The sequence below is a fragment of the Vidua chalybeata genome, chromosome 7 (genome assembly GCF_026979565.1).
Source record: "Vidua chalybeata isolate OUT-0048 chromosome 7, bVidCha1 merged haplotype, whole genome shotgun sequence".
NCBI classification, from domain to species: Eukaryota; Metazoa; Chordata; class Aves; order Passeriformes; family Viduidae; genus Vidua; species Vidua chalybeata.
Genome location: NC_071536.1, coordinates 25,552,833 through 25,578,873, shown reverse-complemented (window position 1 = coordinate 25,578,873; position 26,041 = coordinate 25,552,833).

The window sequence follows — 26,041 nt, the reverse complement described above, 5'->3', positions numbered from 1 at the left end:
CTTCAATGAAATAGATTTGTAGCCTAGGCTAAGTTTTGAAGAAGAAACAAGCTTCTAATATTGTCCCATGGCTCCAGTCACGAGACCACTGGGTTTTACTTTAATGCTTTATGATGTCTTTATCTCATTGTGCATATTTTCTCTCTAATTGCATTTGTGAACTGCTTTCTGCGTCCTAAAGTGATTAAAAGACTGGAGATACCAATAAAATATAAGAGAACAAACCGGGAGAAATAATTACTGAAATAGAGGATACAAAAACTTAAAAAATCAATGTAGAGAAACTGTTGAAATAGAAGATGCAATGATGCATTCCTTGTACTTTTTAGGCTGAATCATCAGAGACTGGGTAAATTGGGGAAACTGCAAAAAAATTTTTGGCTTGATTCATCATATTAGAAATAATATCACAGAATTTATCAATTCATTGCTGCAATACAGACACAGGTTTAATCACAATAAAGTTGAGAATAGTGACTCATACATTTGGCCTGCTAAACTAAATAAAATGACAGGAATATCACTGCACTAAACATGCTGGAAGCTGCTGAAAACTAGGAGATGAGAAATATAGAACAACGAGGCCTGGGAGAAAATGTCACTAAGGAAGGCAAGAAAGGATGCATTTAGTCCCTGTATGTAATAAAGACTGACATGACATTTGAGGTACTAAAAAATGACAGCATGAAGTACTGCACATATTCATTTTATTTTCAGCCTGCAACATTATCCCCATGACTTTTGCTATATTATGTTTACAAAGTAAGGTCAAGCACATCTGAGTTCATGGAAGAGAGACAAGCTGGGAACATCAGGTTATGCTGACGGGGGGAGCAGGCTGTAGTGCTCTGCCCTCCAGGACTACATTGAGCCAAACCCTTACAGCAACGGTGCTACTGGAGGGGCTGGACTTCTAGGTACAGACAAAAGAGGTAGCCTGGATCTTAAATCCTCTAAGGCTCTCCCAGCAGGACATATCCATACCATGACAAATTTTCTTTCTTGCTTGGATCCATGTAGTTGACTGAAACAAATGTAAGCTACCCAATAAATATTTTCTCCCTCTGCCTCAAAACTGGGACTCCCATTCCATTTTCAGTTGCTCCAAAATGCACATTCCACCTCTTTGACATTTCTCTGAGGATCAGCACTGCAGGTGAAATTGTGAAATACTGATTTATAACAAAGCTACAAAAACCTCTGCCATCCCTAAATATAAACAAAGCAGTTTTGGGAAGGGGCATGGAGGGGCAGACAGGAGCAGTAGGAGGGAAGTGACTGCCAGGAGCAGGCTGTAGGATTCCCCAGTCCTCACAATCCACTGCTTTAGCCCACATGCTATATATGGACCAGCACCAAGAGTCAAGGAAAATAGTCATGCAAATATCTGACAGGAGAAATTGTGATGCTGCTGAACCACATCTCCAGATATAACATGTGAAATGTTAATTTTATATCAAAAAAAGAAACATGAGTAAAATATTTTTCATTCAAAATGTGAGACTAGATTCTCCCAATGTGTCTTTTTTAGATGATGAATTTTACTTTAATATATCACAATTTAAATCTAAGTGGAAATCCTGTAGTATTATATAGACATCCCTTAAACCAATTATCATGACACTTCATATGCATAATGCAAAAAAAATCTTTAAAAGCTAACAAGGGTGACTCATTACAAGAGTAAGTTAAGAGTTAATTTTCTAAAGACTTCCTCCTGGAAGGTGCTTAGCACCTTTAATTCTTACAAGCATCAAAGAGAAAACTAACATTTTCCCAGTGGATTAACTGTCTTGCAGCATTGCCCTAAAACCAGCAAAAATGCTTTCTGATAAGTCTCAACCATAGTGGAATACACCCTGTTTTAGTGTGATCACTATTTCATCTTGTCTCTCCTTACCACAAATCTCTACAATTTAAGACTTTCAGAGGGAATTTGCATTGACATCACCAGGACAATTACAAACCTTCAGGACAGAGCAGCAGTGTAATGAAATAAATGGTAGATTCTTTATCAGAGAAAGCAGATGCCTTACAGCTAGGCTTCTTAGAAGAAAGATTATAGGTCTTAAAATGGAAGTGGAAGATATTTTCAGGTCAAGAGGCCGCTACCAACTCCTCAAAGAAGAATTTTAGAAAGAAAACAGAAAAAGAGAAGCATTTTTCAAGATGAACAGGAAATCCACAGTCCCTGCCTCCCCTGAGGAGCTTACAGTGGTCAAATGCCACAGATGTCTCTAAACTTTGAGACTGAGGGAAGATTTGAGATTTAACTGCAGATTTTAAGGCCTCTGCAAAGTGCATGTACAAAATGGTTTTCAGTCCTGAAGTATTCCATCATCACTTTTGCTCAGGCACTGAGAATTGCAGGAGGCAAAAATCAAACCCAATGTCTTCCATTAAATAGAAGACCCTATCCCTTGAAATATTCAAAACTTACATGGACAGAGCCCTGACTTAGTCTAGTTAGTTGGGTCTGTTTGAGCTGAAGCATGGTGAACAACATAACCTCCACTGGCACATCCCTACCTAAATTATTCCATTGTAATTTAATTACCTTTAAATTACCATAACCATGGTAATTTAATTAAGCATCTGCATTTTAGCATGTATATTATTAATGTAGAGTCAAAGCATCTGCATTTCCAGCAATCTGCTTTTTCAAAAGACTTATATCAGGAGTATAATGGATAAAATAAAGTCTTCTAATTTTTTTCCCATTAGATGCACACCACATGTTCTGATTTCCTCACAAAAACAGGCTTCCAAGGCTTTGCCTCAGAGCAAAAGCAACAGTTAGAGACAAAGCATTTCTGGTGAGAGCCAGAAGTTGTGGAAAAGTAGAATTAATTTCAGTCATTTTTCTATCAGTTAAACTCATGCCTGATAAGTATCCTCAAACCCAATTAAAGGAAGGAAAGCACAGTGTCAGGGCATCAGAGACACCCAAGTGGTTGATTTTGGCTGTTTCTCTCTCTGCTTTAAAAAAAAAAAAAAAAGGAGTTTGTTTGATTGGAAACAATACCACTGATAAAAATGATGCAGCTGTTGCCACACATACACAAAATCCTCTGCCAAGGCCATATTTAAGCACTTAGTTTAGGAAGAAGGAAAAGAAAACCTCTGTATAAACTGCATTAATAGTTTTTTTCTGTTTCATTCATGAAGTGACAGCGTCTTCAGTGCTAAGCTATCTGCAAAGGCTTTGCACCAGCCTCAGCTATCATCCAGCTTTATGAATCTGCCTGTATTAAACTGAAAAAGTTTATTCAATTTTCACTGATATGTCAGAAATGCTTCTCACTAAAATAAAAGGTCAAATTAGCTCTTTTTCCATGTCAATGACATTATATTAAAGGTGCTGTAGATATGCCCGAATAGACTCACAGTCAGAAGAGAAAAAGGTCCCTGAGAATATTGCAAAGAAAACCTTCCCATCAGAAGCACAATTCAGTGTAGATACCTACAGAAAATCCTTTATGATGGCAGATCATGTAAGGCCCTTTCCATCAGAAGCTAGTGGTCTCATTGCATTTGTGATTTATGGCAGACTATAATCATGAATTGCTGGGTTTCTTTGTGCAGGACATTTGTGAGAGTTTGAATGCTCTTAAGAAACTAAAGACAACGTGAGCTATGAAATAGTTCTTTGGAAGTGGTGCCTGCACTGAATTTCCTGGATAGAAATACAAGCTACACACTTAAATAAACACAGTGATCCTCAGAAAGATCAGATTGTTAACACCTACATTAATCAATAGAAGAGTTCACATGAAGGCAAATCTCCCACACTTTCAGGAATTGTCACTCTTACACACAACTGCTTTGCATATGCTTGGAGAACTGCCAAGATCCAACAGAAGTATTGGGGGCAGACAATGATGCATTCATAGGTGTGCAGGTGCTTTGGACAAATACCTAAAGCTTGGGTGAATTTTCAAAGCAGAAAATAAAGAATTATAATAATGAATCTCAGATATCCCTTCTTCAAACCCATGCTGTAAAGTTCACATCCTGATCTTGCCTCTTTCTTCTTCTGCACAAAAATCCTCCTGCCTGTTTCATCACCCTCTGAAATTTGTACTACAGAGTGCTGGAGAGATTGTGTTCCTCATCCAGTGTGCCCAAGCCCATGTGCACCATGGTCTCAGCATCCCTGGGGGCTGCAGCTCTTGCGCTCCTTGGACTGGAACACATTTTCTTTATGGGATTTATTTGCTAAAGATCTAAGGAATTACGAAACATATGTAAACCAATATCATAAAGAGTTCTAAAAGCACATCCCTGGTTTTGCTTCAAAGCACAGGCACATCAATACATTTTCCACAGCAGACTGCAACTACTTCTTTTAACGTGGGCCAGCGGATTTCTTCAACTTTTCTGCATCAGTTGAATGTACATAATTTAATACTGAAAATTATACTGCTTTCACCATTCTCTCCTGCAATACCTCCTTTTCTTAATCCTCAAAAGAAAGCAGCTGATGGTGTATACCAACTATAATTTCTGATCTATCACTTAAAGCAAGTAAACTCTTTCATACCTGTAGCTCTTCTCCCACCCTTTAGCCCATTTAACCCACCTTCACTCAAGGTGGTACCGAGGCTCTGGGAAATGGAAAAAGTGTATGTATTGGTAAATGTACATCTGGTCATCAAAATTATCCAACACCATCCTTCAGATGTAATCTCCTGGATTTAACCTTAGGGCTGACACTGCTTTTACAATTATGTTTGGGGTTTTTTTGCTGTTTTTCATCTCTAAAGACCTAGGCTATTAAAACAACAATGTAAGTTTTACTAGTTAACTATTTCTGTGTGTACGAGTGAAAGGCATCTGGAAATGCAATAAATTCTTAGGTCATATGAAAAACCAAATAACACTTAATTCAAACACCAGAGGTTACAAACAGATATTAAGCATGCACACATTCAGCAGCAGATGACCTGAGATCATACTATGATCTAATATATCAAACTACTAAGGCACAGCAAATAATTACCCCACAGAACAAGTGATAACAGTTTAAAAAAAGAGAAAGTAAAAAAAAAAAAAAAATAAAAAAATAAATAAAAATAAAAATAAAAATATCAAAAGCCATGTTCAGTCTGAATTCCAGAAAACCTTTTAACAATGCTGCTGATCTTTGTTTTACAACTAAATGGATTTCCAGTGATTTCAGGATTCCTACACAAAATGGAATTGTTTTACAAGTTTTACAAAAGGGGATCTCCCATTGATATAGAGAGCTTTGTTACCACTGTTAAGGGTTGAAGGCACAAGCAGAAATCACTGTCTTGGCTTTTATCTTCTGTCATTACCACAAAGCATGTCTGGCACATGGTCGATAATTTATCTTTGCTAAAATCAGATCTAGAGAAGGCAAAGGACTCCTGAGGTGTCAAGTTTCACCCCTTCCTCAATAATTTCCTTTGATATTGAGAGAGTAAAGACTGTAGGATAATTGACAAGGCTGTCCCTGACACATTGCATTCCTAGCAAAGCTATCACACCCTTGTAGCTCTTGCACTGAAATGCACAAGCTACTTTTTCAAGGATGAATGGAGCTTACCAATCACCTATCCTAAATTTATAGCAAAAATCAAGAATGCCATAAGCAACCTTGAGTCAGAGCAGGAACTACATTTTTTTTTTATAGGCATATATTTCCAGTTCGATATAATTGAAATAATGAACACAATTAGGCTAAAAAAGTTGTTATTCATGATGGATCAGAAACTACTCAGAATAGGGAAGTTCTTGAAACTCTTTAGAGAAGCATAAGCTTTTATGGAAATGAAGACAAAACTTAACCATTCTTGAATGAGCAACAAGCAGAAGGGAGTTTGCTTGCTTAGAACAGGTGCTAAGCAAATACGATGAATATTGCAGTCATTGATAATAAAATCACAAAATAGGTAAAAGTTGTGGTGCTGATGTTAATAATGCTCTACAGCTCCCTCAAAGACCAGCTTACCTTACTTAGTGGATGCTGATTTCAGGTGGAGGGTAAGAAAACAGGATGTCAATGCTAAAGGGGTCTTAAGTCCGTAACAGATTCTGCAATGCCATGAGCAAACATTATCCCACTGAACTATAATGATTTTCAGCATGTGAACATTTGATTCTTACAGGATGCCAGCTTGATTTTCAGAAAGTACAATTTCTTAAATAAGATACATTTATTTGTGTTACCTCCATTGATCTTTCATTAGGTCATAGTAGTGACACAGATCATTCAATGACACAAAAAAATCTAATTCTATACAATTTTGCTATCACACAATGTGAGTGAAAATATGAATACTCTCACATATTTTTTGGTTACAAAAATCATTTCCTCTCCTGAAACTGTCTATTTTCCATCAGCACAGCCTGACTGCCTTGCCAACTTTAATCTCTGGTCTTTCTTTACACTTGCTAGTCATTAATCAGGTACTTCCATCATTGTAACCAATGGCGACCCTATCTATAATCATCTTCTACTGCTCTTTGAGAGCTTGCTATCCACCAGTGTCAGTGCTTCCCAGACAGGTTATAAAAATGTGCCATCCTAAATTCCACACATGCATTAATCACTTGACAAGCTTTTGCTATTACAGTTGCATGAATTCTAGTTGCAGCTATGCATTTTTTACCTCAGAACACTATTAATTGTAATTAGAGTAAGACACTGCTCCAAAAAATCTGGGATAAAGCAAATTAAAAAATAGGTAAGATTGCAATTCTATAGCACTTTTTCCTCAGCAGTCCAAACACAATGCCTATTCTCCTTGCTGTTCTTGCTGTGCAAGAGAAAATGAGAGCAAACAAACATTTAATCTTGATAAATCAAGCTGGTAATAGATTCATAGATTTGAGGCTAGAAAGGGGATCATTAGTTCATCAAGTTTTCCTTCCCATCTAACATGCCAAACATTACCTTTTACTGTGTTACCTTCAGTGAGCTGAAAAAGAAGGACCTTGATGTTTAACTAAAACTCATTTTTTACCAACAGACACCCAGTCTTGAAGGAAAGTTGCTAGTTTTGTTAAGAAACAAAAAAAAAAAAACAACATGGATAGTGAAAAATTAAATTTCAGCATGTGCCACACAGTACTGCAGCCTCTTGCACGACTGCCAGGCTGTTTTCCTGCCCAGTTTCCAGAGGTACATCCCTGATCATCTCCTGCTCTGCAGCTACCCAGCCTGCCATTCCTACCCCCCACCCCTCTCAATTTCTGTCCTACTCTACCTCCACCCAAGTAATTTTCTACCCAAGAAATTTGTGGATAGAGGCAGGAGCATTGCCTTGGCTGGTAAAGAATTCACAGAGAGCATTCCTGTTTGCTGCCTGATCACTTGCTTGCTACTGCCAAGGTGGTTTTGACTGCACCTGACATGTTCCTTTCCAAAACTTTCTACTTTCAGAACAATGTGAAATTCAATTATTTCAAAACAATAAGGGCTTATAGGACAGATCATCAAAAACGTTGCTAACAAAACTTGTCTGCAGACTCAAAATGTACAAAACCAATAGCTAAAACTGTGATATTGTGGCTTATTTATTTATTCATATCAATTTGAATTAGAATGGAATTAACTCCCTGCTGTTCTTATTATTTGGAGGCTTTTCTCTCCTAGAATAAATATCAACACTATTAGCTTCAACACTATTAGCATTTTTATTTTTTGTAGCTTTTAAAAAATTGCTTTGGGAAAAGGAGCCCCTTCACCACTCATAATCTTAGTATCTTCCTGCTCCTTTTTTTTTTTTTTTTCTCTGAGGACAGGAAAGCTGAGGGGAAATAAAAAAAAAAAAAAATGAGCCCTGGTATTACCGTTTGAAACCAACTTCAAAGTTCCAGAAGAAAATATAGGGGATTCTACTTTTATGTGTATATATATATATATATATATATATATACAGACACACTTAATTATTTCTACAAAAAAAAAAAAAAATCAAAGATCTTATGGCTTTAGCTTGAAATTTTGTGAAATTTCTACTGCCATTTCAGAGGGGTTGGTGGTGCATCTACCTTTCACTCACTCCTCCTATCACTATATCTACTCTGGCTGCCCTCAATACACAACTCCCCAGCTATTTATCCTGGCCAGGAAGAATATTCACAGCTCTGCTGCTTATCATCAATCTCTGTCTGTTATCCATCGCCCCTAGGGCAGGCTGGGACCCCACTTGCCATCTTCTCCCATCACATACATTTTGTTTCCATCTCCCCTTTCATACAGAGCATCCACACTTAACTACTTTGCCAGCGTTCAACCTGTTTTTAGAGCAAGAAGCACGTGCCTTGGAAAGCTGCTTTCCCTGATTTATTGGGTGAAGTTGAGGGAGTACCTAAATCCACTGATCTCACAATTTATGGGAAGAGTTATGTATCCAGTTGTCATCCAAGCACACAGCTAAAGGAAAGCTTTACAGTCTTGCTGGGAAGGTCACCTCCGTCCACGTGTTTTCCATAGCTGGAGCCACAGGTGAAGGTAATAGCACACCAGTGTGGGCAGAGAGCTCCTTCCTGGGAAGATCAGGCAGGGAGGACAAAGAGGACCCTGGCCTTCAGCACCCACAGGGCAGGTTGCCGCAGCTCTGCATTTTGCTTTGCCCATTTAAATCACAGAGTATCTAACAGCCATTGTCACTGGAGACCTGCTCTGGACAGGCCCATCCACATTAAATAAATAAAGAAGTCTGAATTCAACAAAATTTAATTCTGTTGTCTTTCAAAGTGAATTATGTTAAAGCAATATAAAATGGCTTTAATTCTTTTTGATAGTATAATTTCACAATCTTAATTCAGGTTAGTAATACACTTTGAAATGAACAGGCTTACTTGTTCTCAAAGACCTATCCTCAGTATTTATTCACAGACAAGCCCTTATTACTTTACAGATAATACTAGTCCAGTGAAACATTAATAACACAAGTGATATCAGTTGCTGAATCCATTTTTTTCAGGAAATGTTATTTTCTCTGAAGAGCTCAGATTTAGTCAAAATCAGTTTTTCTGATTAAATTAGAACAAGAGGAGATACTATATAAGAGTATTTCTGAATAATTCTTCATCTTAAATAGGATGCCACATTCATAAAACATATAAGGACAACTCATTTTGACAAGTAAGAGAAAAATATATAATTATTACAAAAATTTCATGTGAAAATATTGAAATTATATGGATTATTAAAACATATTTCAAAACTATGAGAAGGATGTATATTAACTACCACTGTTGCTGACTATCTTCCTACTGCTATGAAGGCATGCAGCCTTCATAATAATGTCTAGCCTGCAGCATTCAGGTTTAAATCCAGTTGTTGCTTTCCAGACTGAATGCCTGAGGGGTTTGAACCCAGAAAGCAATCAGCTGACACTAATAAGTTGGCAAGAGCTAAAGTGCTTTCATTAACTAAATAGCTAGACCAACATTTAACACCAGACAATACTGTTGTGCCACGTGTTTATTAATTTATGTTTCAGTAATTTATTAAAGACTTCTTCCATTTAATTGTGAGACAGATGCTCAGCTCAGACTCAGGAGAAATCAGACCAACTTGTAACCATCCAGGAAAGAGAAGAAGCTGAGGAAACCTGAGCTCAGGAGGTTCTGGAAAGGGCCACTCATTCATTGCTGCTGTGGGCTCACTAAGACTCTGTGCTAAACAAGAGCTGGTGTTTGAGAGAAGAATGAATAGGGATCATTCTCACAAGAAACAGCAGCTACCCACTACCTGAGCACAAGATTTAAACAGTGTAAAACACTTAATTTAACTTTTATGTGATTATTTTCACACTGACAAACAAACTGGATTTGTGAAATTACAAAGCTTTGCAGAAAGATCAGAGGATTAAAAAAATCAAAACATAACCAAACCCTGCCTTCTCCTGAAAATCTCAATGAAAACTTTTATTTTCATGTCAAATTGCCAAGAATGACAATAACATCTCAGGAAGTTGTGGAAAAACCTAGCTTGTTAAAAGTTGGCTGCTAATATGTGACATTTCAAAAATGAACTAATTTAAAAATAGCTCCTATATAGAATTATTTTTCCATCTATTTCATAACATATTCTAATGATATACAATTTTGAGACATGATACAGCAATAGATGTTTAATGACTGCAATAGTTGAAACCCTCTATTATTATATATAAAACTCTTAGATGAAGCTGCTCTGTAGAACAGAATGAAATAATCTTTTTCTAATTTAGAGATCAAAATAAGTCATTTATACAGAAACAAATTATTGTTTTAAAAAATCATGATAATGGAGATTTTTGAAAATACGTATTATGAAGATCACATTTTTAATGGAAAATAATTTGAGAAAACCAAGGTACCCTGTAATGTCCTTTTCTGTCAAAACAAAAGTCCTGAATGAAAATTTTTAAACTAATTTTAGGAAGGTTTGTGGAACTAATCATATTTCAGCCTGGTTTTAGAAAGATAAAAAAAAGTTATTTCTCTGTGGATTCCATTTATATCATCATAGGATTTAATACTATGCAATAGCCTAAAAAGAGTATATACCACATCATATCAGTTTACTTTCTGGTCGTCAAGGTCAAACTTAATTGATATAGAAATATATTTCCTATTAACTCTATTACTGTTTGTGTTTACGCCAAAGTGAAGCTGCCTGTGTAGAATTTATTAAAGTCATTGATATCAGAATGTTCATTGTAGAGGAATTGAAAGATATTAGATTTAGAGTAGACTTTATGGTAATTTATTATGTGATTGAATAACTTGCATGTCTACTTATTTTGAATAACTGCATAAAATTTCACTCTAATTAATGGAATAAATTAGTCCTATGTCGTCTAAACAACCTTTATTTTTCTATTAACATTTTGTCTCATAATAATATATGCCTAATCATATTGCTGAGAAGTAGAATTGAAAGTGTTTTAAAGGAGAGGAGCAAGACAAGTCTGAATGACGATAAAAGGAAGCCCTGTGGATAGATGTAGTGCAGCACATTTTTACAATAAAACACAGTGTACTCCAGAACTGCCACTTCCCAGGTGCTATGTGGGTCTTGGAAAAGAAAAGAAGATTTCTTTTAGACAGAAGCAACCTCATCCATAAAGATCTTCAAATCATGTCTCAGAATATTTACTCCTCAATTTTAGAGTATCAGTGTGAAGGTTAGTTCACCAGGAAAGCTGAAAATACTTATTTTTCAGGGAAATAAATCCTGTACAAGGATGGAATCCTTGTACAATCCCTGTACAAGGTGGAAGATGCCATAACATGGCAAGATCCAAGGCTGGATTATGAATTACAGCTACAAAAGATGGCATAATGTATGGAAATCTGAAAACAAAATAGCAAGGTTTGGCCATGCTGAGAATAAAAGGCAATCTTGGACCTAATCAGGGACCATGTGAGATTGAATATCACAAAACAAGATAATCAAAGGACCATTTTATTCCATTTAGGGTGGGGTTTTTATTCATTTTGAGGGGTTTTCTTGAGATTAAAAAATATATCTTGGTGAGTTCAGATTTGCAATGGTTCCCAAAAGGGATTACCTGTTTTGCTATTTTTCTGACATTCAGAAAAAAATCCAAGTTGAGATTAGAACTATTTTTTCATCAATTTTTAAAACAATTTAGATCTTCTATGATTTAACTACAGAAATACTAGAGCATTGTAGTGTAAGAACAAAAATTGCTTCTCTTGAAAGTTATCTCCACTAACTTCCTACTGATGACCATGTCATGTCATTCAACCCTGAGCAAACAGCTTAATGCCATTCCACACTTTCCACTTTATCATTTTTTTCTTATGAAAAATGCACTAATTTTACAACAAAACAAACAAAAAAAACTACTTCAAACCTACCAGTGGTCAGGCTCATGTTTAATGTGTTAAACATGTTACCAGTATTGCTACTGCTGCTGGTCAAAAGAAAGCTGCACATTCCTGAAAGAGAAAGACACACAAGCTCATTTTTAGTGAGAATGAGAAAGGACCATTTAATATGAAACACCAGTTTTTTGTCTGAACACCTATTTCATTCGCAAAACAGAATAATTATCTTGTTCCTTTGCCCCATGTTAAGGGCTTTGAACAGTCTCAGTATCTTGCTTGTCAACTTAACTGAGATCAGAACTAAAAGGTGTAGAAATGTGCATTAAAATGCTCTGCATAAAGACAATTGCTTTTCCCTTTTCTTTAAACTAGTTCTGCAGTGAGCAGCACTGTCCTTGGCTCTGTAGATTTAAAGACTTTTTAAATAAACATAATAAAAATCCTATTTTTCATGTAGAATTTCTCTATGCCCTGGATTTGTGAGGTTTTTCTGATCAACTTCTTTTGCAATTTCTGCTTTTTGCAATTGTTTAGTACTTTATTTTAATGTTTAAAAATAATTACATTTAACATCTGAGCTTAATTTTTCCTGGTTTTTAATGACAAAAATAGAAAACTAATTTCATTTCATTCTCAAGTTATTTACATATTTATAATAATTTCCATTTCAAACTCAAAGAATGAATCAAACTCAGAACACCTATTTTTTATTTCTAAGCAAGCTGTATTTTAAAATCATAATAATTGTCTACCACACACTCTTCAATCCATAAATATGATTCAGCATTTCCCTTCTGAATTTCAATTAAACATTGTGATTGAAAATAAAGAAAAAAGAACCCATTTTCAGGAGGACACTAATTACTGGAAAATTAGAATATGAATATATCAGCCTAGGAACTGGTATTTTGGCATGACAGCAAGAACAGCAGCTAAGAATCAGAATGAATTAATGGCTTCAGATTAACCTGAAATGCAGAAAGCTGCCATTTCCCCGAGCTGATCAGGCTTGTTGTATTATTTATTCCAGTGAAACCACAATGTTTGCTTTTAATTGTGAGCCAAAAAAGATCATAGAAATTGTCAAGCAGAAAACTTGCATAAAGTGTCCCTAGCAATAACTTCCCACTTGCACTTGATTTACATAGGCAGTAGAATTGGACCCAAAAATGCTGACTTTACATCAAGCAGACCCAATGTAAAAAAGAAATGTTGTCTTGAAACATCCAAACATACTGGGTTACACTGATAGTTTACTTGAGTAGTTTCCAATTTGCTACCATATTGGTTAAGATTTCAATGCCTAAATAGATACAGAAGAGAAAATTCCCTTCCCCTGGATTGCTCTTTCATGAGTGCTGCACAAAAGAAATCTCAGCTGCTCATACAGTAGGTGAACACTGGAACTTACTCAAAGTGCCAAAAATCTTCCTTTTTGGCAAGAAAAAAGTATTAAACTTTCTGTTTTCAGTCACTACTAGTGCTGCTTCAGTAGCTGGGTTCCTGAAGATCTTCTCTGGCCTTCTATCAACAAATGTTTAAGGAAAAATCAACCTATTTTTTAGATAGAATGTAAGGAGCTGTATTAGAAATTAGCAAAATCTCCTGAACTAATTTCAAATTGTTATTTTGCATCTTCAAAGCTATGCCTTTTGCTGGTACTTTGACCCCTGCTTCTTTGACTCATGTTGCTCTTCAAAATGACTGACATGCATTACAAAAGGAGGTGTAACCTAAGTAGCTGGTACAGGAAAATACAGAAACCTCACCATCTGACAGAAGCCAACAGACTAGAAGTTTCTGGGTTGCTAACAATAGTGTTGCTATTGATTAGTATTTACAGTAAAGAACTGCAGAGCACTGAGGTCCTTTTATGATTGATAATCACCTTCTGTCTCAGGAGAAGTAGATCATCCATAGAGGGATGAAGCTACATTCTGCACAGGCCTCCAGACGGGGATTCTCAGAAAGCCAAAATTGATTTTGCCCCTCTGACCCCAAAGGGCAGCTGACTTGGGACTGTGCCCAAACAAAACAGCTTGAGATCTGGCTCTGTGAACTCCACACTTCTGGGGACTTTGGCTTCTCTCTAAACACACATCCAGTGTCTCCAGCATTAGGTCATAACCAGTCCCCCTGAGAGTTCAGATTTATCATTCAGTAGCATAGATTTCATTAGATAGTATACAGATATTCCACATTATCTTAGTTAGAAAGCCATGCAATTAATGATGAGTCAGTTAATTAATAGTGGATGTCGCAGCAGGTGGCAGTTCTACTCCAGCTGGTTCAGCCACCTGCTATTAGCTCCATGTTAACCTGGCTGGCCTGTACCGAACACTTGAAAAGTGTTATCTCAAGCTGCAATTAAAGATATGTCCTTTATCTGCAGTCCCTTTCTGGGAGAGAGGGGCATGACTCACCACTCCAAATTCCAAAGTGTTTCTTTTTACAGAAACACATAAATTTTGCAGTAGCACTTCAGTAAGGGAAAAAATATCAGCCTGTTGCATTTATATCAATAAATGTGTCATTTTGACATTGGAGTTTCCTTTTATAAAAGTACATATACGTATTAATGGTGATATTATGTATATCTGGGACAAAGAAAACGGAAAAAAAAAATTCTGTCCAGCATATGAAGCCATTAAGTAAAAAAAAAAAAAAAAAGTGTAGGTGGCCTATGTCATCAGCAATAGTCTCTCTTATTTGCTTGATGGATGAGTTTACCTATCAAAAATTAAGGGTAAAGATCACAGGTTCATTCATACATAGATACACCTCTTATAGGAAGCAATCTCTAAATTTACCATGACAATTATTGGCCTGAAAATTCTTCACTAGATCCATTTCACTCCCTTCCATCATGGACTATGGATCACAATCAATGGGAAATTTCTATAAGGGAGAAAGGCTTGACCAGATCCCTAGACACAAAAGGGTAGGCAAACTCAGATAACTCATTTTGTATGTATAAAGCAATTCTTCAAACAGTCACAATCAACTGGAGGAATGACATGTGAAATGATGGAAAAAAAAACCAGCTAAATACCACTGATAAAACCCATCCTGTCTCCTTATTAACCTTCCTTCCAAAAATGCTATTCCAACAAAAATCCTGAACTAGTGGTAGGAAAGGCCGTCTTCATGCCTCATCAAATGGTGTGTGAATATTTAGTGAACACCTTTTCTTCTGAATTGCTTTAGATAAAATTGAACATTTATTACTTCTCTTTGAAGTTGCTGGACTAGGTACTTAAGATGTGCCAGTCAGCCACCTACCACATGTTTAGGATTAGTTTGTGCTGGCTCATTCTGAAAAGAATATAATAGAAGACTAGTTAAAACAGTTACAGATTAGGTGTTCTATTTTGTTTTCCTTGCTCACCTCTAAATGAAGATTTATTTTAAATGTCATCACCTTTTTGTTTTCTTCTTCCCAATATAATTATTTTTTTCTGGGTGAAGAAGTGTTCTCTATCTCCTTCTCAGCAGGCAAAAAGGATCAAAAAGAGACAGGATTAAAAAAAAATATTAAAAACATAAAGACATATCATACTGCAGCTACAGTTTCCCCCCCACTCCCTCTTCATTTTATTCAAAACTGAAAGTTTTGAGAAGCAGTAGGACATATATTTATCAACTGGGAAATGAGAAAATAGTTATTGTTATCACTTATTTTTTTCATCTACTGAACAGAACAGAGGATATCACTTAAAAAAAATCAACAAGAGGCTCATATTTTCTCTTGAAGTAAAAATGTATATTTTAAAAAGTCATCAATTTTTATACATAAAGATTCCAGGTAGCATAGCTCTCACTGCATTTTTAGATATGCTTTTCCAATAGACAGCTATCCTTCATTGCACACCCTATTTCTAATAAGTCTGTCTCTGCCTTCTCTTCCAGCTATTGGATTTCATTATGCCTTTTCTCTGATAAATTGAAAATCCTTCTGACACCATTATTTCATTTTTCATTGCTGAGGAATCCCTCTCGATCTCACGTGCTCTTTAGCTGGAAAGTATTGCATAGATGGGAGGGAGAAAACTGCAATATCCACTTACTGCACTGCATGACAGCTCATCCTGGCCACATTTAAATGGCCAGCTATCAGAAAAGCACATTAATAAAAAGACAGACCTTGAAAGGGCAGCCATTTCAGTAATGATATGGTAATTATTAAGCTAAGCACTTGTAAGGAGGAAGTAGTATCCAAATTTTATGAAAGCATGAGTCCTTGTCAGATTACCCTAAATTTAGAAGTTAGAGCATGCTACTCAAAATGACTGTGGACCGATGAGACAATATCTCTAGATATCTGTGAGTATATGTATTTATTGAAATTTCTTACTTTTTATCATCACCCATTAGCATAGAGGCCATGTACTATTAAGTCTCTGTCACACATTTTAATGTTTATTTTACAATGTGATCATATATATTATCAGAGAAATCACAGAGATTTAAAGAAAAAATATTAAAAGATTGAGAAAAATTTTCTCAGATTAACTCTTCACTGTATCATTGCAGTTCACCATCATCAACATTCTTCTCCCTCAACAAAGATCAAATAAAAACTGTATTAAGTTTTAATTGCAATGTCACATATTGTGATGCTATAACTGCCTCGGTAACTGCAAAATGCTATGATATGCATTTAACAGAAAGTAAATGGATTATAAATGGAAAATAGATGGATTGTATTGATAGTAAAGTTAAAATTAGGTGGCTAGATTTCCTCACTGTTCTTTGCTGACAGGCTGAAGGTGGAAGAAAATAGTAGAATAATGTCAAATATTATTCAGCATGACAAGTTAAAAGCTGTTTTCTTATTTGACATCACTGGGCAGTGTTAGAATTAGAAGCTTATATCAGTTGTTAAGAGACTTATACACATTAAGCCATACATCTGTCAAATATGGCTGCCTGTCAGAGATTCTTCTGAAGCTGGGACAGCCACTGCACACAGAATTTCAGTGGCAAAACACCCTTAATAAGCCCCAAAAGTTTGACTATATATTGTCCATGGATGTGAAAGGAGTTTTGGAGAATTAATGAAACCGTGGCACAGGACACTAAAAGTTGAAGTTGGCACATATGAATTGCACTGAATGACAGAAGAGTGAGAGGGTTAGTAATCAGCAATATCAGTTGTTTAATTGCAGTCACACACAGCATGATGGCCAAGAAGAGACTACAAATACCATGGGGATGCTATAACTGTGAGATAGAGCAGAAAGAGTTCAAGACTTGCTGATGTCGTCAGGCTCAAAAACATTGACACTTCTGGCCAAAATCATTCTTTCCTAGTCCTCTCCTCTCTACAATAGGAAGTTGCATCCTTATTCACACAAGACATCAGTCCCTTTGGTCTTTGCCCTCATTTCCCAGTCCTCAAACCCTCATCATGTGATATCTTCTAGACTTTCTCCATACACTTCTTAACAGGTCTTGGGGATAGGATGTCACCTCCTTGCACAAACCCAAACCAGCACAGTTTGTGCTGCTGTCCTAGCTATCCACTTATCTGGCTTTAATAATTTTTCTTTCCATAGGTATTTCAATCAGAAATAGAAATACCCTGGGTAATTTTCTACACTTGCATCCAATAGTTAGACAGTTGATTAACATAACTTTTCTAAATTTATTCTTTTAGTTAAGGACAGACCAAACTCAATCCTTGTACATTTAAAATGCATGAACTAGCTTGGCCACCTGGGCATGCATGGCAGTTTGCCAATCTGTACATATGTAGTTCTTAACCAGACAAAAAAATGTTGTGGTTTAGCCCATAAGACATAGGAGGACAGAAAATGTACTCTAACAATGGTGATTACAGAAAATGTGGGAAGCTGGAATGACTGCAGTGCAGAGACATAGGACATATGAAATAAATACATGGGAATCCAGGGCTCACATGTCAGATACTCACTACTGTGACGTGGGGTCTCAATGTGTTTTAGAGCTTCACAAAGTTTAATGCCAGAAGGACATATTCCTACTTCTTACTGGGAATATTAACCAAACACTAAGTGATCAATCCAGTAACTTAAATATTAGTATATCACTGGAGTCTACTGAGGACTAAATTCCTTTATTTCACAGAAGAACTTAAAAATTACACTCCTGCCCAACACCACTGTAGTGGCTTGGAATTCACAGCAAGAGATGTCAAAGTTTTTGTCTTAGCTTGCAATGCAAGATGTGACCAGAAGTATTCTATCACCATCTGTTGAAACCAGGTGGAGCAGTGTTCTTCATCTCTTCCATGACTCATCCTCCCTCCAGGGAGATATCTTCTGTTAATGGACCCGTGAGTGTCATTGCATGACTGATAAAATTACATCATCCAATTGTGAGATTCTCCACCCAAGGGGAGGAGCCAAACAGTCTTATCTAGATAAAAATTTGAGATTTTGAAGACCAAGGGAGCCTTTTTCCACTGGATTTCTAGAGGAAGACCAGGCCAAACTACACCACCACTTGGCCTTCTGAGGCAAACTGCACCCTTCTACAGAATCATTGCTTCAACAGACCCACATCTGTCACTCCAGGAGGACTGCAGCCACCATTAAATGGGACTGCTACCACCACCCTGACCAACAGGGTGTCAGGTCGTATTCTGACTCTGTCAGTGTTTTATATTACTGCATTTTGATTTTAATTTTCCTAGTAAAGAAAATTTCCTAGTAAAGAAAACTTCTATTCCCATATCTTTGCCTGAAAGCCCCTTTAATTTCAAAATTTTAATAATTCAGAGGGAGGGAGTTTACATTTTCCATCTTCAAGAGAGGCTCCTGCCTTCCTTAGCAGACACCTGTCTTTTCAAACCAAGAGAGCTTTCTGCCAAATAAAATATTCTGTGGTAAAGAAGATGGCAGACTGCATGGAAGTGCTAAAGGGCCTTGTGATTGCTTTACCAAAACACAACAGGGTCTGAGATGACTGCTCATTACCATTAAGGAGTGAGATCTCTGGAATAACTGCTCAGGTCCCTATTAACTGCTGCCCTACATCTGTGCTCCCACCTAGCACTGGTTAAAGTTGCCCCCCAGCAATGTCTACTCAGACACTCAGATCAAGAGAGAAGTTCCCTGCCCTTTCCAGTTTCTCTCTTGTAATTGCAGGCACAGCCCAAAATTCTAATTCTCATATACACCACAGACATGTTAAAAATGGTTAAGACTTATTATTCCAACATAAGCCTCACTAAATCTATGACCTGTTAACTGAGTAATTCACATCACTCTTCAAAATGTCTTTTCCTCCTTTTTTTTTTTCTTGCTACCCTGTTAGTCATAGTGCTGTCATTTGCCATTTCACATAGGATAAAAAGCAAGATGAAAGAGGAAAGAAAATAGAAATACTGTATCTGAAAAGAGAAATGAAAGGACTCAGGTTGCTATTCTCATGTATCTCAGGGGAAAGTTAAGTATATCCTGTAATTTTGGAGAAAACACTAAAAGGAAAGCTGAACAGATTTTATTGAAGGAAAGGAAAGTTCTCATATTGCATAGAACTAATCAAAAGCCCCAACTCCTATGATCCACAGCCCCTGTGGTTTGTCATAAACTGACAAAAAACAGCTATCTGACAACTGCAAGAGAAGCAACTCACCTGGGAAATAGAGAGTTGACTGAGGAGCATTTTGTGTCAGAGACATCAGCTGAGATTCACCAGTTGCTATGCATAAGAAATGTGGCCACTATGCTCATTAATTCTTGAACACTCTTTATTTTAGTGCTAAAAGTGGTGCGACATTTAGGTCACCTTTAGTCTGAAGTTGGCATTTGCCTCACAATTAGATTAATGAATACTCAGGGAAAGCTCAACAAATGCTAAAATCCAGTGAAATTGAAAACACTTTGGCACCCATTAGAAACCTACAGTTCATCAGGAAAATGTGACTAGTTCATTTGGACCATAAGATATTGCATAGACTTATTGAATTTTCCTAGGCTTTTCCCCAAATATATAGCAGCTTTTCCACAGCCCTCTCCTATACTTAAGGAATCACATCTTGGAGGGTGCCTCCCATCTGAAGGGATTCAAGGGAACAAACTGTCTTACTCCAAGGTCTATGATCCTGATTGTAACATAGGAGAGCAACTGAAATAATAAAAAAAAACCTTGTCATCTTGAAAATAGGAGAGCTATAGGTCATCCTTGCAAGTAAGAATGCATGTGCTAACACAATCTGTCTGTGCAGAAGGATTGTGCAGTCTCATGGCCGATGATGTGAAAGCACACCCAGCATAAGATGGTGCTAGTGAAGATGGGAGCCGGGATGCTTTTCCTCCCTCTCCCCCAGTAAACCCAGGCCTGCATATGCTAATTAATAGTCCTTATGGTCTGAAACTGAGGCATTAATAAGCTCTGTGTAGACTGTGTTATCATAAAGTACAAGGTCATACTCATAGGGACTAATATCAAGACTATCTGATCTATGCTGATGTCTCATCAGTTAGAAAAAATAGAGGGGAAAGACCTGATGTGCATTTTTCAATGAGAGGATGATGAGAAGCAATTAATTTGGTGTGATCATGAAAAAGTCAAACCACTGCTTGGATCTTTAGATCACTGCTAGAATCTAAAAGATGAGGTAGTTCCAGTAGTGATACAAGTTACTAACGATATTGTAAAAGCCTCTATCCAGAATATTGAACATAATTCCGGCCACCTATATTGGAGAGAAATTTGTTCAAATGGTAACAGATGAAGAGACTGGCCATTAGGATACCCAAGGGAACTTAGAAACCATTGTAGATACTAAAAGATCTCACCTTGATTAGCCAGGAAAGTGGCGATAATAGAGCTCTCTTCAGATATAACACAGGACTGAAAGGTAAAGGAATTTTGAAACCTCAAGGTCACTGCTAGTGATATAACAGCACAGCTTAGACCTAATGAAAAGTATAGAGAAAATGAAAAAGCTCATTCTAAGGCAGAAAACAGCCACTTAGTAGGAAGAATCCCACAGAAAAAGTAAAATCAGGATAATGTGAAAGTGTCCTGCCCAATCCTACATTAGCACAGACTGCTGGCATCCACCTAATTCTAAATCTAGTGCTATCTGATCAATAGATTAAAAAATATTTGGAGAGTGGGCAGACCCACAGTAAGCCTTGCTTGTTTAGCCCCCCATAATAAAAAACCATTCATGTGACTGAAAACCTTCTACAGAACTCAATAAAAGACATCAAGCAAAGCAGATTGAAAGAAAGCAGCTTGCCCAAAAGATGGGGGACACAACTGGTTATGGGGAGGGCTGGTTCCAGTGAGGTATCTTATCACCTTGTTTGGTACAATTAGAGAAATTATTTTCCTTTTAGATATTTAATGTCTTTTTGCAAAATAACATCAGTAATATCATTCAGTCCTAGTAAAAGTGATAACAAACAGTGATATGTTGGAACTAGGACATATTTTATAAAAATTAGCTTAGAACAAAGGACGATTTCTTATCATTCACACCATATATTCACACTTCTTTCCTTCAGCTGAAATAACTAAATAAAAAAAGATAATTAAGTGTTCAAAATCAGGTAAACAAATATCTTCAGAGTAATGATAATTAAACTGTGTCTCACTTTGGTAATTTTATTTTTAAATAAAAATGAATACAATATATTATTATAGGTTTTTAAAATGTATTGTGCTAGCTGAGTAAACAAATTTTTATTCTTTTTTCTTTTTGATAATCACTTGAAAAATAAACAGATATATAAATGGTATAGTTGCCTAAAAAAGTTAATATACTGGACTTAGTAGCCCAGGAGGTCTCTTTCAGATTCATGTTCCAAGAACAATATGTTTGTGTGCAGACATGGCTTTTGTGCTAGGATGTGAAAGCCCTCAAAATGAAAAGTGTTATCTACTATAAAGTGACAATGAGTGCAATGAACCCGTTTTTATTGGATCATTTCTAAAATGGATATAAGAAACGTTTGATATATGTTTACTCAAGTTTTCCCAAGGACTTTTCTATTTCACATTTCCCTGGTTTCCTTTGTATCTATCTAAAGATTAAGAGACAATCTTTTCTTCAACCCACCAAACCCTGTTTCAGTATTACTATATTGAGCTTGAATAGTTAAATGGCATCTGAAGGTTCTTTAAAAATATAAAAAAGAAAAAAAAGAAGGTTTGCTAAAAGGTTATATATCTGCTGTACACTATATTAGCATAAGTAAAAGTATACTTCTTTTAATCACAATAAGACAGAGGGCACATCTACATTGATATATGGACAATGTAATCCTACAAGCTGTTGGAATAACAAACAAAGATGAATTTTAAAGACAGGAAAGCAAACATACTCAGTGTGAGAAAGGTTACTGCTGAAAGGACTGATCTGACTTTTTAGAAGAGCACAGAAAAGATATTACATGTTGACCTTAGAGTGTGTCACCAGTTGTTTTTCCAAAAAAAAAAATATAACAAGCCCTAACACTCTTTATGCTTTTCAGCAGCAAAACTCATCTCAAAACATCCAGCTTGTCATCTGTGCAACTTTACCCTTTACATACAGAGCTTCTAGGTGAATATACTTATCACTACAGATTTCGCTGCTGCTTTTGGCTAAGAAGTCAACAACAAATTCATGTTACTTTAGTGTTTTTTCTTCTTTGTAGGGGCAGTGAGACATTTTATTTTACACGAGACTCCACCTAGTTTCACATTCAGCAAGCAAACTTTGCACCTGCAAATTCAGGTGCACAGTGGATTTGATTTATGATTAGAACCTAGGCTGAAAACACACCAAAATGGGTCTGCTTTATCAGTAACAGGTGTAACCACAAGTTGTTCTTAAATTTCAGTATCTGTGGGTTTACAGGTAGTCTTCAAATAACAAGTCTACTAAAGAAAGAGTATTACAGTAAATAGCATTCCAGACAGCTCGTGTTCCAGCTGCGTTGTCTTTATTTACCAGACCCCATACCTGGTTTTCAGCTTGTATAACACCCTGATAGCCCACAGACAGAATAAAGAAAAATATGTGTGTTTATCTTGGTGGCTAGTCTGTAAAACACAGATATCATTCTACAGATAAAAACAATTTCTGCCTGAAGTTAGTGGCTAAATTGCAGTTTTCTGATTTTAGAGAAAAGAGACTGGGTGACTTGCAATTTAGTTCTAGTTTGCCTAAGCACTGTATCTAATGTTAATTGAAAGCGTAGATATTATTTGACAACAATTATTTTTCTGCTGGAAATCTGGCTGGATTCCAGGAAAAGAGGGAAAAGATGATAGAGCTGTTTATTTTGCATTAGCTACTCTGAATAACATATCTAAATTAATCCAGACTGTTTTTTCACCCTGAGGGATTGATAATCCAAAAATGGCCAGAAGACTATAAGGGAAAATACATTTTTCTATTTCAGAGTTCACACCTGTACTTTCCTCTAATGAAAAGTAGCTGAGAGACATTTTGCATTTCCAAAGAAATATAAAAGAATTTTACAAGTGAGAGGCAACCACCAATTAGGAAACTACATTCTATTTGTCATCACTCATGAACATCCCCAGCCCACTCCTATAATAAAGGCCCCAAATAAATAATGCAAGAGGAGACTTTTACAGATAAAATGAGATTAGAATAGCAAAGTTCCCTCTCAAGGAAATGATTCTGATCAGTTCTGTACAGGAGAAGGAGGGGGCAGGGGTGCTGAGTGGAAATCCTGCCTTTGGTTCTTCTCTTCTGCACTTGTGATCAGGATGATCCCTCCTTACAGCAGCAGATACTCACCACCAGGAGGTAATGGGTCTTACACAGCTTCTACTGGCTGAGTACTCCACAAAACATAAACCCTCCAGTTTCGTCAAAGAGGTCACTGATCTATCCAGAATAAAGGTCCCAGACCACATTTTCACCATATGGTGCATCTAGAATGACAAATGAAACCCCTAGTCAGCAGCAGACAATGGGGGAAGAAATCTTTTCCTTCTCCTGAATGGAATGGATGAGAGGAACGGTTTTATTTCAACAGCTGGACTGTAGCTTCAATAATGATTTTTCCTGATTATTAATTGGCTGTTATTGTTGATAAGGGACCCATAGATGCATATAATATCAAAGTGCTACAAGTTTTTCATCAAAAGAAAGCCTTCATACCTGCAAGATTCCAAAAGAAAAAGAAAAAGAAAAAAAAAAAAGAAAAAAAAAAAAAAAAAAAAAAAAAAAGAAAAAGAAAAAGAAAAAGAAAAAGAAAAAGAAAAAGAAAAAGAAAAAGAAAAAGAAAAAGAAAAAGAAAAAGAAAAAGAAAAAGAAAAAGAAAAAGAAAAAGAAAAAGAAAAAGAAAAAGAAAAAGAAAAAGAAAAAGAAAAAGAAAAAAGAAAAAGAAAAAAGAAATGACAACCATGAAACTCTTCAGCTAGGACCAGAGGCTGTGTCAAAGACGGCAGCAGGTCCAAATGAGCATGTAGGGAATCTGACATGCTGCTTGCAATTCAGAACAGAAACACCCTAAGAGAAAAGCCTACAAAGCACCAAACCAACATGACTGGAAGCTACAATTCTTAAAAGTTGCACTTTTCTGGGACTTTTTATGTTTGAAATGATTGTTACAGACAACAGGATATGCAGAGAAGGATGATGGGAAACATGAACTTACTAAGACTACTTGGTAAAATAATTTCTTTTTGTTTTTTACATTTTTGTAAAAGTACTGTAGTACAGTGCTGAGAAAAAAGCATGCATGTAACTGATTTCTATTGCTCTTCTTAGATACTTCATCAGTCCTCAGTAATCTGCTATCCAAGCTCCTTCAATGTTTTAGGAAATTTATTACTGCAATATCCTTGCAGGTTAAGGAACTGCTATCAGCCCACTTGGAACAAATAAAGCAGGTGGAGAAACAAATTTCATATCAAATAAGGAAACTGTTTTAAAGTTAGGAATGAAACCTAAATTTCTTTAGCCACAGCTCAACATTTTAACCTCTGATTAAATGTCAAGTTCAAAAAAAAATTTTTATCAGTGCTCCCACATAAAACAGGCTCAGATCACACCAGAGACAGAGTATTTTGGAATACATAAAAAAATCATTAAATTTAGAAAGAAACTGGCAAGCAGCAAATTTTGCCACACTAACATTTCTGAGATGATCAGGATAAGACATTTAGTATTCTGTTCAGAAAGAACCCTTGGGCAGAACCAGCCACACACAAAATGGTAAAAAATATGGCTCTGTAACCAGGTATTGTAATGGCTAAAAAGATGATCTGGGGGTGGGGGGGGGGGGAGGAATTTACAACATATTTATTTATTAGTACAAAATCAACAAAAGAATTAAGATGACATGCATTTAGGAGAATAATTCTGAAAAATTTTGAAACTTATATTGTCTCAAACCTAATTTAATAAAATCATGGGAGAAAAATACCATGATCAAGTTCTACTAGATATTGAGCCCTAAAACTTTCTGTAAGATTAGATGGGAGATAATGTAAGAATCATTATTTGTTTGCCTTATTCATTTGCTAAGATGACGTGAAGGTATTTTCTACTGTCTATTTATCAAGAGTTGAATTAGAGGCATCTTAGGTGTTCTCAGCAACAAAACTCTTAGTACAAACTGTTTACCAGACTCTCAGCATTGCTTACTTCTCTCTTGAAAAAGAAAGAATAAATTTCAGGGCAACACAACCACGTGTTAAATATGACTAGTATTAGCAGAGCTGAGGCACTGAGTTACGGAATAGCTCATTAGAAGGACACACACTGAACTGTAAAGGTTATAAAAAGACACATCCAAACTTGCTAACAGTTGCTTTCATGAGAAATTTCTAGTGAAAAGGTCACAAAGAGCCTGACTTCCCCCCCTGCTCCAAATTACCATGCAATTGGGCAGTACTGTGCCTGAATAACAGGAGGTATTAACAATAAGAAAATTAAAACAGCTCAAAAAAGTTAATAAAAATCACAGAAGCAGCAAAGTTAATACTATATTTATTGTCTTCTAGACAAGGTCAGACAAGGGACATGGGAAGAATAACAGTACATAGATATTAACAGAAATTATATTGTACAAATACACATACTTCTGCACAGACACACATATACATGCATGCATGAATACTTTACTCTTATCAATAACATGTCTCCCTGAATACTGGGAGGGAAAAAAGTCAATAATCCATTCTCCTACAAAAGCATGAATAGCCCATATGAATAGCCACTGATATGAAGCAACTCACTGGGGGTAAAATGAAG